The following is a 17,147-nucleotide window of genomic DNA, read 5'->3' on the forward strand; positions in this document are numbered from 1 at the left end:
TGCAGGTGGTGTGGGTGCCGGCAGGTTTGTGCTGTTCAGCCCCCGATGGGACTTGCCAGGTGTCACTGGTTGGGCCCTAACTGAATATGGAAAGTCGGGTACATCCCCCCCATTTTTTCGGCAGGTGCTGGTGACAGGCGGTGTCCCTGTTTGCCAAGAGCATGTCAGCACCTGCCCCTAGCTAAGCTTGAGATGCACGCAGTTCTTGGCTGCGGAGCCCAGGTCTCCCCAGCACCCGGTGGGCCTGGGTGGGGGGTGCCTCCTGCCACCTGGGCCAGGACACGCCCACGCGAGCCCCCCGATGGCACAGGTGGAGTCTGCAGACCATCAGCCTGCGCAGCGCCCTGGGAGCTGGCCCCGGTCTCCCTGAGCTGCGGCGGCAGCTCCTACAGTTCAGGGCGCACGCCGACGGGCGAGGCGACCTTAGCTGCTGGCACGTGGGCACCTGCGGCGGCGATGCGGGTGGCCCGGGCCCACTTCCTCAGAATGACCCTCGGGGACGCAGGCCTGGAAAACCACGAAGAATCAGTTCTTTACAGTTGCCCTCGGTTTGGTTTTAACTTCTTTCCAGGTGGACAGCCCAGACCTGTGTCCCGGTGGCCCTGGAGGCCGGCCCTCCCTCCCCAGGGCTGCACTTTGCCCGGAGAGCCGGCGTCCAGACCCCGGGCCGCGCGGTCCCGGCCGAGAGCGTGGGCAGCACCGCCCCCTGGCGGCCGGGCGGGCTTACTGCGCAGGGCGCCGAGCTGCGGACCGCGAGGGGCGCGGGGGCCGCGGCGCTGCTTCGATGCTTTAATGCGGGAGCCGGAGCCGCGTGGTGCGCGCTCCTGGGGCGCCCCACGTTACCCTGGCCGCACCCGCCCAGCTGTTCCCCGGGGTGGGGGTTTGGGGGGGGTTGGGACCCTGTCCCACCGGGTCCTCGCTCTGTCACTACGCGGAAGACAGACGCAGTGGAGGGAGACGAGAGAGGAACATGAAAAGGCAGCAAAGTGCAGCTGTTCCCCGCAGGTCGGACTCGTCCCCTTCGCGAATTTTCAGAACCGGCCCCGACGCTAAGGCCGTTTGTGAAGGACCGCCCCTAAGTCCGCCCGCCCGGCGGGAGTGCGCGCCGGGCCGCCAGGGGGCGCTCGGGGCGCGGGGACAACAGCCTGGGCGCAGCGGCCGCCGGAGCGAGCTGACCGCGGGCCCCCTGCCCCTCCCGCGTCCTCAGTGGAGCCCACAGGCCCGCGACCCGGCCCACGGGGGGCACAGCGGGGAGGGGGGACCCCGGCTGCCCCGGTGGTCGCTGGAGGTACGACACGCCCCACGGGGACTTGTGCCGAGCTCCTAGCTGCCCCTGACCTATTCTGCCCCCAAGAGCCCAGCCGCTTGCCTAGGGTGTCACCCCCTCTGTGATTTTTGGTGTAAACATGCCCGCAACACCTGAGACCGTTCCTGTGGGACAATAAAGACGTCACGTGCGGTGACGTCACGTCGGGGGGGCTGTTTTCCCCTCTGTTTGCTTTAGGCGTGTGCTCCCGGGATGGTCTGATCTCTGACCCCGGCTCTTCCAGGAACTCAGGAGAAATGCTGCGTCCCCTCCTTTTATTTTCATAGTTTTCAAAACAACTTCGTTCCTTAGACTCCTCGGAAGGAGACCAGGCCCGGCTTTGCTGGTTTGTCTCGCACCTTCCGGAGCCCGTCGGTCTTTCACTGGGGGGGGGGTCCCAACCCTGCAGGGGGCTGCTCGACCTCCGCCGGGTGACCTTGAGCCCAGCATGTTGGAGGACAGGCAGCGAGAGCCAGGCGGCGGGCAGTGGGTGTCGCAGGGTCTCTCCGGGGAACCCAGCCTAAAGGAAGCACCGGGAACACAGGCCTGGGCGCAAGGTCTAGGAACAAAGAATTTGGCCCAAGCATTTGAAAAAGCGAACATTTGTCATCCTGTCCAGTAGCTCTTAGGAAAGCAGGCACATCCCTGTGATGAAATCATTCTCAAAAGATGTAACGGTCTTTTATATCTTAACCACTTTTAATATCCATGCTATAAAATTCAATTTAAATGTGTATTCAATGACTTAAATTTTTAAAATATGTTTTTATTGATTCTTAGAGAGAGGAAGGGAGATGGAGAGAAACATCTAGGAGGGAGAAACACGATCGGCTGCCTCCTGCACGCCCCCTACTGGGGATGGAGCCTGCAACCCCAGCACATGCCCTGAATAGGAACCGAACCGGCGACCTCTTGGCTCCTGGGTTGATGCTCAACCCCTGAGCCCCACTGGCCAGGCTGCGTTCGATGACTTTTAATAAACTTACACTGTTGTGCAACTGTCACCATGACCCAGTTTGACAAGATCATCCTGGACTTGCCTCGAGACCCAGCCGTTCCAATCCCGGGTCTTTGCTCCAAGGAACCGAGCACAGGTGTCCAAACGAGCCCTGTCCCGTGGACGTTCGTAGCCGTGCTCACTACAGTTGCCAGAAGGTGGAAACAGCTCAACTGTCCATCAGCTGGTGAATGGATAAAAACGTCACGTGTTCATGCAGTGGAATATTATTTGGCCCTGAAAAGGAACGGCCCGTGCGTGCTACAGTGTGGTGAGCTTCAAAAGCGTTGTTAGTAAAAGACACGAAGCATTTTGCCGGGTATCTCTTAGGCCATCATTAAAGAAACAATGCCAACAAAAATTAAACCCTGCTTTAAAAATATTGATGCTTTTCAAGGAATTCTCCTCTGTCTTTCTTTTCCACCCACGGCCTGTTTCCATCGAAGCCATGTACGTGTTCGCTCAGTAAGGAACTGGTGAGCCTCTGACCGCACCCCGGCTTCCACAGCCTTGGACGAATAACCGGATGCCCCTCGGCTCGATGCCAGGAGTTGCTGCTGAGGTCAGGTTCTCTGGCAGCGAGGACTTTCCGCCAGCTCAGGCTACGAAACAGCTTTGGGCGAGTCGGCCCGGCTTGGGGCCGCCTAGAGGGCGGGCGCTGCAACACGCCTTTCCCCACCCAAGGTGGCGAAGAGCTTGGTGAGTCCAAGGGAAGGGAAGGAAACCGGTCGACCAGAGCATTCTGGACAAAGGGGATCATTGCATCTCAAAAACCAATCGGCGAATGCGCAGCTCTGCGGCCGTTTCTCTGATCCTGTGACCCCCAAGGACGGCCGCCGCGGAAAAGCCGCCAAAAAAGGTCAAAGGAAGTGACTGGTTACACGGCTGCAGCGAAGCAGGAAACCCACCTGTCAAAATACCCCGAACAGGTTTAAGCGGCAAATAATAAAATAAAATATTTGCAGCGTATGTGACTAAGAACTGCCACTTTGCTATATGAAAAAAAAAAAAAAAAGCCAGACACAGAAGATCACGTCCTGTAGTATCCACTTATGTGACAGGAGCCGACGAGGCCCATCTTGGAGACCGGACGGGGGGGGGGCTGGGGGAGGGTCTTAGGGGTGACTGCTTAGTGGGGACGGGATTTCCTTTCCCAGTGACGAAAGGCTCTGGAACCAGGGAGAGGTCCAGTCACACAGCACGGCGAATGTTAAGACTGTTGATTGCAGGTGACGCGTATTTCGCCGCAATATAAAAATCAGCTGACCAGGAGTGAGTGGGTCCGGGAGTCTTTTGGGAGGTAATGCGACCCTGTGGGCAGACCGCAGACTGCAGATGGGGGACAGTTTGACGGTCGTACTTTCCTGCTCTGTGACCTTGGCCGAACCTCCCCTCACGGTTCTAGAGGCTGGACGTCCGAAACCAGGCTGGTTCCCGAGGCCTCTCTCCCGGGGGTGTAGACGAGGTCCCCCCCCCATGTCCTCACGTGGTCAGTCGTTCCTGTGTGTCTGTGTCCTGTCTCCTCACAGGACACCAGTCCTGTTCGATCAGGGCCTTACCCTAGTGACCCCGCTTTACCTAATCACCTCTTTAAAGACCCATCTCCAAACACAGCCGCCCTGGAGGCTGACTTTGCCCTATGGATTCGGCTGGGCGGGCACAATCCCTCCATCACAGTTATCAAGCGATGGGGTGCCCGTCTTCGAGGAGGAGCGCGGGGCCCCCAGCTGACCCAGGGAGGTGACCTCAGGGAAGACCAGTGACCCTCAGTGGAAAGGAAGAGGGGCCATGGGCATTAGGGCTCAGGACCGGCCAGGGCTGCAGGACAGTGGCTGAGGCAGAACACAGCCTGGGCGAGGAGAAGGTCCACCTGCGCAGCCTGGGACGCCCAGCCACGTGACCGGAGGAGGCACTCGGTGGGTGCTGCCCCAGGTCTCTCCAGGGCCTGCCCCCCCCCGTGCTCCCTGCAGGCAGCACCCCGGCCATCTCGGGGCATCTCGGGAAACCCACCAGGGTCTTCACGGGGCACCAGGACCCCAACTCCGCTCCCATCGCCAACTGGAGGGGAGGCCTCGGTTCCTAGCAGCTTCTCAACCAAGTTACAAAACACTCTCCTTCCCTTTTTTGTAAACAAAGAAACTGCCAACTCGGGGCCTCTCTCTCCCCGTCCTTCCTCGGAGGGTGATAACAGGACCCATCCATCACTTTTATTTCCGCGCGGTCCCCGCAGGGCGGGCGCTTCTCCCCGCGCCCCATGCACTCTTGTCCCCACCGACCATTGGGCCTGGCAGCTCCTGATGTTTATTCCAGCTTCGTAATTAAAGGCGAATGTTGAGTGTGCGGCTCAGCTCCCTCCAAAGGCCAGGAAGGTCTGGAACAGGGTGACCCCTTGAGAAAACCCCAGGAAGGGAAAAAAACACGTGTACAAATAACAAGCTTGGAAATAACAGCTCGTTTTAGTTTGGGACACGCGCAACTTTCCTAGACTGTTCTATTTTTTAATTTTTTTTTAATGAAGATTCTCTGAAAAATCAACAAAAATAGGTCGATTGTCATAACAACTTCAGGACAACCGTTGGAAACCAAACAAAGGCGAGCGTTGGGGACAGCGAGGAGGACTGACTGTCTGTCCTGGGATTTCCTGAAAGTGATGACACAGCAGCGGCCGTGCGGCCCCCCCGCCCCCCTTCCCACCTGGCCGTCAGGGTGCCAGCATGGTGCCCGCTGGAGGCCGGACGCTGCTGTGAGGGGACGTCTCGCTGAGCCACAGCGTGGAGGGCGAAGTGTGTGCCCTGAAGGTTCTCCGGGCAGTTCAGCCTCTCACAGCTCCATCAAAAAACCAAAGCAGCTTTTCCTTAAATGAAAGTCAAATTTTCTAAAACCTTCACCCGAGGATATTTTTTTTATTGCTTTTCAGAGAGTGGAAGGGGGGGAGGGAGAGAAAGAGAGAGACACATCGAGGTGAGAGAGACACATGGGGTGGTTGCCTCCCGCACATGCCCTGACTGGGGCCGGAGATACAACCTGCAACCCGGGTACATGCCCTTGACTGGGAATCGAACCCCAGGCCCTTTGGTGCTCAGGCCGATGGTCGTTCTAACCACTGAGCCACACCCGCCAGGCTGAGAGTCAAGTTTTAACAAGTAGAGGGGATCCTGGTCGGCCTGGGCCTGCTGGTGGCCAGTGCCCACAGTGCCCCTCCCCTGCAGCTGATGCTCGTGGAGGGTTCCCATGGGGACAAAACCAGCACCCCCCGCACCCCAGGCAGCTCCCCCTCTTCTGTTTCAGGGCTGGAGGCGGGAGGAGCTGCCCACTCGGCCGCCCTGCTCCGTGGGCACCCGGGGCTCAGTCTGGGCCATCAGGTGTAGAGAAAGCTCCAGGTGGGGCCTCCCGTGGCCTTGACCCACCTGCCCCTCCACCTGAATGCTGTAAATGTCCCCGTAGCACTGCTTTAGTCACACACGGCATTTATATGTTGTATTTTTATTTTCATTCAATTCAAATTGTTTCCCTGCAGACTTCTGATTTGACCCATGTGTGGTTCAGAAGAAGGATTTCATTTAATTTCTAAATATTTGGGGATTTTCCACGTGTGTCTTTGTTTTCTGTTTCTGGGCTAATTCCATCTTTGTTAGAGATGCAGTTTGTTATTGGGCTGCCTGTGTTCTGTCTCAGTGAAATAAATTGTCCTGCGAATGCCAGTTAAATCAGTTGTTCATAGAGTCGTCCAAACCTCTTATCCCCTCGCTGATTTGCTGTCTCCTTTTTTATGGGTAACTGAGTGGAGCGCTGACTCCTCCAAGTATAATCGTGGATTCTTCTCAGAATGTGGCCCGAGAACCAGTGGCACCGGCATCTCCTGGGAGCTTGTGAGAGGCGAGTGGTCAGGCCTGGGCGCCCGACGCCGGACGAGCTGGGTCAGGAGCCCCCCGGCCGCCGCTCCCCGGGGGATTCGCCTGCGCAGCACGCGTGGGGATCTCGGCCTCCTGAGGCTGCCCCGGGTGCTGAACGAGACGGCGTGGGCGAAGCCCCAGCAGCACCCGGCACCTTTGCTCAGCTCACGGCCGGAAGGCAAAGCACAGGCACTTCCCTCCTTGTTGTGTCTCCCCCATGAGCAGATTCACATCCGTGTCACCAGGACTCTCAGTTCTTTTTTTTTTTTAATATATTTTTATTGATTTCAGAGAGAGGAAGGGAGAGGGAGAGAGAGAGAAACATCGATGGTGAGAGAGTCATTGATCGGCTGCCTCCTGCACGCCCCCGACTGGAGATGAGTCTGCAACCTGGGCACGTGCCCTGACCGGGACTCGAACCTGTGACCTCCCGGATCCTAGGTCGACGCTCAACCGCTGAGCCACGCCGGCCGGGCTGGGACACTCAGTTCTTGTTTGTGGGTCGTCGCCCCCGGTTACAAGTGTATCTGAAAAATGATAAAGGGCCTCCCAGGGAATGTCCGCCCCCCAGCCTGTGACTGACCTCACATGCGCAGGTGTGTCCCCGAGCGGGCGTGGCACCCAAACACCCCTCGTGCGCCCAAGGTCACCCCGACTCTGAGGAACAGGCCGGGACCTGCTCCGAGTTCCCTGTTTCTCAAGAGCTGGCACTTGCTGTTCTGCAGGGAAATGCGACAAATATAGCTTCTTGTGAAATTTCGACTCCTCGGGTCACAGAATCCCTCGGTTTGTGGAAAAGCGAAGTCTTCCAGTTCCCTTGACGGCTCTTGGCTTCGTTCCTGGGACCCCGAGAGGAGCAGCCGAGCAGGGAGCAAGGTCACATGACCACGCTGTTCTTTCCCGCGGCCCGGGGTCCCGGCCGGCACAGCGGGTGTGACCTCCTGAGAGGGGGCACGCGGGCTCTCGCGGCCACCGTGGGGTCCCCGCTCGCCCTGGAGTGTGGGTTCTAGCAATTTCTCGTTCCCTCGACGGGCCGCTCCTCAGAACGTCGTTGTTTCCTCTCTCGGAGCCGTCTCCAGGGGTCACATGGGGTGTCTGGGCTCATCGATGTAAATACTGTGGGGAAACAAAACCATACATTTATCAAGTGTCGCAGCCGATGGAAAGGGGAAGGTTTTGCAGAGAGTTGCAGAGCTCGCTCGTTCCGGGTGAGTGGGGGCCAGACAGGGTTTCCGGCTCTGAGTCAGGCTCAGAGCTTCAGATACTTTGTATCGTAGGCCTGGCTGGGGGGACACAGCGGTCGGGGCATCGGCCTGCTCACCGCAGGGCCTGGCGTTTGACTCCCAGTCAAGGGCACGTAGCTCGGTACCTCGGTGGCAGGTTCGCTCCCGCCCCGGTCAGGGCAAGTGCAGGAGGCAAACAGTCGGTGTTTCTCTCTCTCTCCCTCCCTCCCTTCTACTCTCTCTGAAAAGCAATGGAAAAAATATCCTCGAGTGAGGATTTTAAAAAAAAAGTTAATTTGTATCTTAACCCTCCGCCTCCTCTCTCCCACCTCCTGTGACCTGCAGCAACAAGCAGCGATTGGACGGTAATTGCTGTGAATCCACGTGCCGCCTTCCGTGACCTTCCACGACCTTCCACGACCTTCCACGTGCAGGTATTTCCCGGTCTTTGCCCAGGTCAGGTTTAACATCAGACAGATGTCGCCCGGCAGGTGTGGCTCAGTGGTCATCCCAGGCACCGAGAGGTCCCCAGTTTAATTCCCAGTCAGGGCACATGCCCGGGTTTCGGGTTCGATCCCCAGCCGGGGGCATGCAGGGGGCAGCCCATCACTGACTCTCATTATTGATGTTTCTATCTCTCTTCCTCTCTCTCTCTGAAAAAAACAATAAAAATATACTTTTTAAGAAACATCAGACAGATGTCAGCATTACGTGATCCATGTCATCTAGGAAATTTATTGCTTGATTTATTTATTCAACATGTTTACTAACCACCTGGCACCGGGTTCTCTGCTGGGGGCGTCCCTCGTGATGTCCACAAATGTCATTCTTGGAATCAAGACCGAGGATCCTAGAAACCCGGGGCCGGGGGTGGGCTTCCTTCTTGCTGTGAAAACCACGCACTGCAGCTGCCGGGGGTCAAGCTGCCCTTGGAAGTCAGGGCGGGGCGGGGGGCCGAGGGCAAGGGGCCCCAGCCTCGTCCTGGCTGCGCACTGTCACCTGGGGACCGCGGCGGGCTCTGCGACGGCAGGCTGGGTGGGCAGCGGGCTGTAACTGGGTCAGGCGTGGCGCTGGGCCTGCTGGGATGTTGGCAACACAGGGAACGGGGAACAGAGTGGGAGGAGGCAGGAGACTGACCTACTTAGAGAGGGGGTCCCGGGAGACGGGGCCGAGACGGAGACAACACCGGCGCTCGCTCTCTCCCTCCTAAATTCTATTTTATTGTAAGAACACTCGCTGGGAGCCCCCGCCCTCCGTGTCCATGCGCAAAGCGCACGCTGTTGGCCGTGGCTCGGCGCCGCTGTGCAGCAGGCCTTGGCTGCTCGTCTTGTTTGACAAGCTCTATGCCTGATGGTTAACCGGCCCCATTTCCCTCCCCAGCCCCCGGTCCCCCCGGCCACCAGCACCCCACTCTCTGATCCTGAGTCTGACCATTTGAGACCCTCATGGGAGAGGGTCATCCTGCATTCGTGTCCCTGTGACCAGCTTATCTCAGTGAAACGTGCTCAGGGTCCCCCACGTGGTCACAGGTGACAGGGCTGGCTTCTGCTGAAGGCTGAAGGGATCCCTGTGTGCACAGACCAGGTCTTCTTTTTCCCAAACCGTCTCCCTTTTGAAATTGGTGGCGGGATGAGGGGATGACAGCAGCTGCCTTGTGAAGATTCTGGGCTGGACACTGTCCACGGGCAGCCCCACGCCTGGCAACCACGGGACACAGGTTACTGTGAATATATGGTGGGGACACTGAGGCCCAGAGAGGCTAATGAGGCAACACACCAGGGAGGGGAGGAGGGGTGTCTGTCCAGGCATCTGTCCCCAGGCGTCTGCCCCAGAGCGGAAGGGAGGCCACCTTCGCTGGACCACGCGCCTCCACCAGGTAGGTCCTGGGGATTTCTGCGTTTTCCTGATCCCCGTGGCTCCCCCACTCCCCTCCCACCAGTGGAGTAGAAAAGTGGAATCGTGGAAATCAATGATAAAAAGGAAGAATAGTTAAAATAACACAATTAAAATCAGGATCAGCTAAATAAACATCCCACGAAAGCAAGGGAAGGCGACCGCAGCTACCAAAATGGAAACTTGACCAAAAACCCAATCACGAAAGAGGAGAATTTGGAGACGAGAAAAACCTCCGTGGAGCCGAAAAAGAGCTAACTGAATATAAGATAATTAGGGACAAAAGTCCAGCAGGTACGACTAGGTAATGGACAGAAGTGGAAACAGGAGCTGGAAGGGGGGGGGGGGGAAGCGGCATGAATCAGAAGCCCGGGAGAGAGAACGCAGGGCGGAGTTAAAGGGTTAAGTGTTTTGAAAACAAAATAAATATATCCTCAAAGATTGTGAAACAAAAACACACTGAAGCAAAAAACCCCAGAGTTGAGAGCCAGCAAGTGGAGCGAGTCCTCAGGGGCCTCTGAGCAGGGACAGCTGGCCGGAGCCTGGAGCGGGGCCGGGGCCGGGCCGGCCTGACGGGGTCTCCAGGCCTCACCTGGCACCGGGGGCTGCGCTGATATGCCAGGCAGTGCCCGCATTTGTCGGGGGGAGGCTGCCTGGAGCAGAAAACCCCTTTTAACCCTAATTGCTCTGTCCTCTGAGCACAGGGACCATGATGTTGAACTTCTGTGTCGGCCTGGGCAGCCCCCGGTGTCCAGTTGTTTGTGCCAACTCCCCTCTCGATGATGCTGTGGTGTCTTTCAGGGCGAGCCTCACCTAATCAGGTGAAACACCTTCAGAGCAGAGAGGGATGGGTGTGTCCCCAAGAAGCATCTGGGCCTCCAGGCTGCAGGGCAAGCGCCTGCCTTCCCTTCCCACCTGCCCCACAGACTTCAGACTCGATACCAAAACCTCAGCTCTTCCCTGAGTTTCCAGCCTGCCACCTGCCCTGCAGATTTCAGGCTTGCCAGGTCCCCCAGCCGCATGGGCCAGTTCCCCAAAATACACCTCCCTCTCTATTTATATATATACACCCCATTGGTTCTATGTCTCCACAGAGCCCGACTAACATAAGGGTTATTCTCTGCATTTATGTGTAAAGAAAGTGAGTCTCGGAGAACTCCAGGGGTATTGGGGCCCATTGTCATGTGGGTGCGGGCGGCCTGTGGGTCCCGGTGTCGGGGCTGAGGGCCCCTCGTAGGGCTGTGAGACCTGGGCGGTGGGGAAGCCCCTGGGGTTCCTGGACCAGCCGCTCTTTTCCCGTCTGCAGATTGGGAAGGGACACATTTCTGGCTTCAAGGCAGCCGCAAAGACTCCAGCCGCCGTGCCTGACAAATGTGTTCACAGAAGGCCCTCGGGGAAAGACGCTCCGTCTCATCAGTTTGCGTCTTTTCCGACACCTGGTGAGGCGGTGAGGTGGTGCAGAGTAAGGGTGCAAAACGTGGGTCTCTGCGCAGAGCCAGAGGAGCCTGGAGGCTGGAACCCAGGGCCCATACCACGTGGCAACCTCATCCATGGAACGTGCTAATGTTCTTATTTAACAGCCTGGCTGCTAAATCAACGTGAGGGGGGGTCAAGGAGTAAAATGAAAAAATAATAAAAAGAGGCATTACTAGGCAACAACAAAAAAAACAAAAAAGACCAGAGATTTATGAGGGCGACAAAAATATAGATAAATAGAAAAAAATGAATAAAGTAAAAATATGCCTTTTCTTCCAAGTGAATATTAAGTGAAGGCCGCTCTCCAGCCCCAATGACTAAATTGCAAAATAGGCAAGAAGCAGAATTTGTTCAGAAACCAAAACCACAAATTAAAGTGAGGCAGGAAGACGTGTTGGAGAAACGCTGGACCCACAGTGCAGGCCTGTCAGCGTGACCCAGCCCAGCGAGGCCCGCCCTCCTCGGGGCTGCTCTGCCCTGGCTCAGCTCCCTCACATCCCGCCCACTGACTAGATAATTGAGACCCACTGTTCATATTCTCTATTTTTTTAAAAAATATATTTTTATAGATTTAAGAGAGGGAGAGAGAGAGAGAGAAACATCAATGATGAGAATCATTGATCGACTGCCTCCTGCTCGCCCCCTGCTGGGGACCAAGGAGCCTGCACCCCAGGCCTGTGCCCTGACCGGGCATCGAACCGCGATCTCCTGGATCCTAGGTCGATGCTCAACCGCTGAGCAACACCAGCCAGGCCCATCCCCTCTTTATGGAATAAACTCCTCGAAACAACAATGGGGACACGTCTTATTCTGCTCCTAGCTGGTTTTTCCCTTTGCCGCTTGGACATGCACAAGTCCCCGCCATGGGCCACACTCTGTCCCTTACTTATTTAAAATGTTTTTATTGATTTCAGAGACAGGGAAGGAGAGGGAGAGAGAGAGAGAAACATCAATGATGAGAGAGAGCCATTGACTGGCTGTCACCCGCACCTGGGGCAGGTGACCTTCTTGTTGCACAGGGAGGAGGCTGCCAGTCATCAGACTCGATGACACTTCGAAGACAGAATTTTTATACACAGTGAAAATAACTCGATGCCTTCAAAAGCAGGACAAAAGTTCGGTGTTGTTTCTCGCTCACCCACTTCTATCTGGTGGGGCGATGTGAACTATGTCCTATTTCCAGCAGGAGTCCAGAGGACACAATGGGAAGGGACTTTCCACCTAGCGGGAGCCTGGGGGTCCCGGGGGGAAGCAAAGAAGCAGGAAAATGCACTGCTAGGGGCGCTGTGGGGACCTGGAGCCTGAGCCCCAGCTCAGATCGTAAGTCTCGGGGTCACCACTCAGTGCCCCAGTGAAGCCACCACACTCCACGGGGAGCTGGTGGGAGATAAGCGTTGGTCTGGCCAACTTACACCCCTCACACCAGAGTTTCCCAGACTCTTATCTCATCACGCGGGATGGCCTTGGTGTTTTCAGTTCCCACCTACTGGCCCTCAGCTCTGCAGAGATGGTACCGGCCCCGAGGACAAGGCCAGACCCGCCTGCAGTCTATGTCACCCACCAGGCCTTGGCCCTCTGTCTCAGTATAGTCCTCTGATTTTAATGCCATGAGCCACGTGGAGCTCGGGGCACCTGTGTCCCCAGGAGCCAGACGCCTGTGGACACACTGCTGGTCCAGGCCCAGTGGCCCTCAGAGCCCTCACTGTCCAAGCTTGCTTCCAACTTGAGTGTCCAGATCTTAACATGACCACTGTGAAGGAAATCACGCCCAAGGGAGCAGAGAGAGGCACGTGTCTCCCCAGGGTTAGAAATAACTAGGTCTGCTCCTCGCACCTCAGACGACCTACAACCACCTGCAAAATTCCACAGCAGAGTCTTCCTGCCACTTTTAATAAACAGGTGGTGGGGTCAGGGGGAGGCGAGGTCTGCTCCAGCCATGGCCGCAACCAACAGAGAAAGCTCTGGTTCTGTCTTTTGTTGGCCTTCGTGATGGGGTCTCCGAGCCCCCCTCAGATCCATTAATACGGTGCAAGCAGGAGACACAGAGCACCCCTCCCCCGCCTCCCACCCTCCAGCCCCGTCCCACGTCCCACGTTCTGCTCACATCTTCTCAGTGCTCTGGGGGGCTGGGAGGTGTAGCAAACAAGGGCCTGTCCTTTAGGGGGTGTGGAGTTAGATCCCCCCAAACTGTCCCCTCTGTCCACAGACACTGACACCCTTCCAGGCGGGACGGCTGTGGTTGTGGTTGAAGACACTGTTGGCATCATCTCTGAGTCCCCAGTTTCCCCTCAGAGAAGTTCTGGTGGACTCAGAGCAGCCTGGGGTGAGGGTGGGAGATAGAGAGAGACAGAGAGAGACAGAGACAGAGAGAGACAGAGACAGGCAGAGACAGAGACAGACAGAGACAGAGACAGACAGAGAGAGACAGAGACAGAGACAGGCAGAGACAGAGACAGAGACAGAGAGAGACAGACAGAGACAGAGAGAACCCACTGACCTGTGTTTTGTCTCAGGAAGTACCTGGCAAGTGGCAGGCGGCCGGGGCCAGTATCTGAAGCTATGAATAAGGGGCGTGTAGAGAGGCTCCCGTGAGTCACAGACATGGTGCTGGGCGAGCTGTGGGGAGAGGACACCGAGCTGCTCCCGGGGCAGGTGCCGGGGCGGAGAGCTCTCAGGGGAAGAGGGCTCAGGTGAACAGCCAGGTCGGACGTGCGGTGGTTTGCGCGTGTGGTTCAGCCTCTCTGAGCCTTAGTCTCCTCCTGGTCCCGTGAGGAGACGTAACCCGAGGGAGAGCTGATGTGGGGGGACCGAGGGCCTCACCGACCCGTCCCCGCAGTGCAGGTGATGCCAGCGCCGTCGCCGTCAACGCCAAGGCCACCTCCCTCTGCGGCAACGGAACCTACCGCCCAGGACAGACGTAGAGACGGAGAGACGGAGAGACCATCGCCTCCCACACACTGACATCCACACGACAAACTACAGCCAGAGAGAAGGTCCCACCTTCATGTTCCTGTTGTTTGTTCCGTGAGTCCCACACAGTCACCCGGACACGCGTGCGGTCCCTCCCCCATGAACCGCTGTTGTGCCTGACGTAGCGTGGGTGCCCCCCATCGCTGGAGAGGGCTTTCTTGGGGGGGGATGCCAGGAAGCAATGTCACTGCATCAGCTGCCACTCAGGGGCCACAGGGACCTTCCACAGACTTTGCGAACGTCTTGGGTGGAGGCCGGCTGCTGAGGGGACAGCAGGCAGGGGACAGGCCGTCCCCCAGCATCTGGTTCCTCCCAGTGCAAATGCTGAGGGGAAACGGGGGAGGCGTCTGGAGAGGAGCCCTCGGCGTGAACAGCGTGGGGGGGACGGGCCGGAGGAGCCCACGTGTCCCACTGAGGGGACGGAAGGCAGAGGGTCATGGGATTGGGTCTCGCCCTTGTCTTGGGGGGTCCAGCTCGTCCAAGTCCCAGAGCAGGGGCTGGAGTCCCGGGGGCACCGAGCCCGCAGCCCCTGTCCCATCACGACCCCTCTGTCTTGGGCCCCAGCAGCCCCCTAAAGGGACCGTCGGGGGGGGGGTCTTTGGTCTAACGCTGGGCTCGCGGTTGGGCTTGTGGTGAAGGCGGCATCCCCACAGCAGCCACGGGCGGCTCTGGCGCTTTCTACGCTCTCTGGTGGCACCAGGTAGCGGCCGAGCTTCAGCCGTCAGTCTGTCCAACACTCCTCAAGGCCTGTCTGTGATGTTTTCTGCTGTGAATTCTTAGAATTCAAATCAAAGCGGAGAGAAAAGGAAGCGCCGGCCTCCATCCCGCCCTCCGTCCAGCAGGTGGCGGCGTCTGGCCAGGAATGTCCTGGGCCGGCCCGGAGCCGGCTCCCCTGCGGACACAGGGCTTTTCCGCAGGACACCCGCTGCGTGGTCTTTCCTGAGGACGCCGTGTCTCGTGAAGAGGAAATGCCTTCTCTCGCGCGGCCGACTGTGGGCTTCTCCGTTTCTGCAAAACGAACAGCCTGTTCTGTGAGGTCAAATCCCTCCCGTTCTCTTTGCTGTGCCTCTGGCTCAGGGCTCACGTCCCTGCTGGCAATGACCTTGGGGAAATTTTACTCAAGGTCATCTAAGTCATGGCCTCCCCTCGTTCGCCCCGATTTTTCTCTCTTTCTCCTTAGAAAGTGACACGGGCCTGTGTCTGGTGGGGCGGCTCTGACCGGGTCCAGGTGGGGGGCGGGTCCGGCTACTTCCCAGAGAGGAAACGAAGACCTCTGAGCGCGTCGGGGTGACAGCCGCGAGGACAGACGCCTGGCTGCGGAAGGTCCCGTTCCTGCTCTTTCCTGTTCTGTGTCATAGACATCGGGCAGTTGAAAAATGTCTCTATTTAGACTCTGAAAATACAACCTAGGAATTGTATCTCATCAGTAAAGTGCTTGTAAATACCCGTTACTATCAGCGTTGCCAGTTTCCCTGCATGATCTCACTTCTGAGAGGTTTGCTAAGGACACTCTGTGCGAATTTGAACATGGAAAATTGTTCTGGGTATCGCCGAGAATAGCATCAAACTGGATCCAACCTCAATATCTAGCAAAGAGGATTCTTCAAATAACACATGGCACAGCCAGACAGTAAGACACTGCACAGCTGAACATCATTTTTTATAGAAATCTCTCTGCTTTAGCTCAGCGGCTGAGCCTCGATCCAGGATCCAGAAGATCGCAGGTTAGACTCCAGGTCGGGGCACAGGCCCGGGTTTCAGGCTCCATCCCCAGTCGGGGGTGTGTGGGAGGCAGCCGACAGGCCGTGCTTCTCTCTCATAGACGTTTCTCTCTCTCATCCCTCTCAATAAAATCAATAAAAACATATATATATGAAAGAGAAAGTTCTCTGCTTTCTGTCCTCTCCTGCCTTTTTCTTGTGTATCAACTAGCAACTGCACCGCCATCGACAGTGAGACGTGCGTTTCCGGGCTGCGGGGATCCTGAGTCATTTTAATGCGTTTATTACGTTACAGAAATGAACCTGGAGCAGCTCTCGCCCGACACAGGGCTGCCCACACCCTGATATCGGCTCCTGACTCCGAGAAATCAATGCCCCATTCATGAGCCCCCCGGTCTGTGGTCTTTCATTGCAGATGCCCAGACGGACTACATTCTCGCAGCCTCTCTCTCGACGTCAGCTGCTTTCATCTCATAAAAAGCAAATGCTCGTCGGTCGCCCACATGCTCTGGGAGCAGCAGGTGAGAGACTTCACCTGCCCACAGGACAGGGCACAGGTGTCCCACCACAGCTCCACCTGGGCTGTCGAGTCTCGTCAGGGCGTCCCCGTCCTGAGGGTCCGTCCTGCTGCAAACACCCCTCTCCTCACTCAGCACAACCTTCCCTCCTCCGCCTCCCCACCTCATTGCCAACTCTGCCACGGCTCCTGTTTCATCCGCATCTGGTCATCACCACCCGCTCTTTCTAACCCCCGTCTCCTTTCAGCTGCTTTCTCCCAAAGCCTGGGACCTTGTCTTTCTGCCGGTCGGATGCTCCCGTCTCAGGCCAGGAGCTCAGCTGCTGCGTGTCAGCTGCCCAGGTATCGCTCATCACGCCCCATCACGTAGGCTGACTCAGCTGCGGGTCTTGAGGCCTGACTCAGCTTCGGTCACGTGGCCTGACTCAGCTTCGGTCACGTGGCCTGACTCAGGTGCGGGTCATGAGGCCTGATGGCTGCGCGTTGTGTGCGGTGGAAATGGGCCGATCCGAGCACCCCTCCCTCGCCCGCAGTGCCAACCCTGTCTGGGCAGCTCGGCCTCCCCTTCCCACGGCCACGTCCTCCCCGACCTGAATGGCATTTCCCGTTTCCTCCCCCTGCTCGCTCTGGTCCAGTTCTAGTTCAGTTCACCCTTTGTGACCTCACATTGTCAGCCAAGGACCAGACACGCTGGGACCGGGCGGGGTCTGCGTCCGTTTCACACATTGATCCAGGACGTTTGGAAATTCCTGGAATCGCAAAACTACTTTCTTAAGGGAAACTATCCCGTGATACCTTTCAGCTGCTCGTGCGGGGGAGCAGGAAACACCACCGGAGAACACGGAAACTGCGGGCAAGTCCGTGAGGAGGTGAGGCCTGAGAGCCACTAATGAGCCTCAACGCGACCACGTGAAACAAAGTATCCCGGGTGATACCGGGAGTGTGAAGCACGGTCATGGGGTTACTGTTGCCAATAGAATTCTACACAGAAACGATTAGAAACAATGTTCCTAAGAGTTTCCAGACGGCGATTCAGGTTTAAAAGAACTCTCAGAGCCCTGGCCGGTGCGGCCCAGTGGTTAGAGCGTCGGCCTGCAGACTGAAGGGTCTCGGGTTCGATTCTGGCCAAGGGCACTTACCTCGGTTGCAGG

The sequence above is a fragment of the Miniopterus schreibersii genome (assembly GCF_964146895.1).
Source record: "Miniopterus schreibersii genome assembly, chromosome: 9".
NCBI classification, from domain to species: Eukaryota; Metazoa; Chordata; class Mammalia; order Chiroptera; family Miniopteridae; genus Miniopterus; species Miniopterus schreibersii.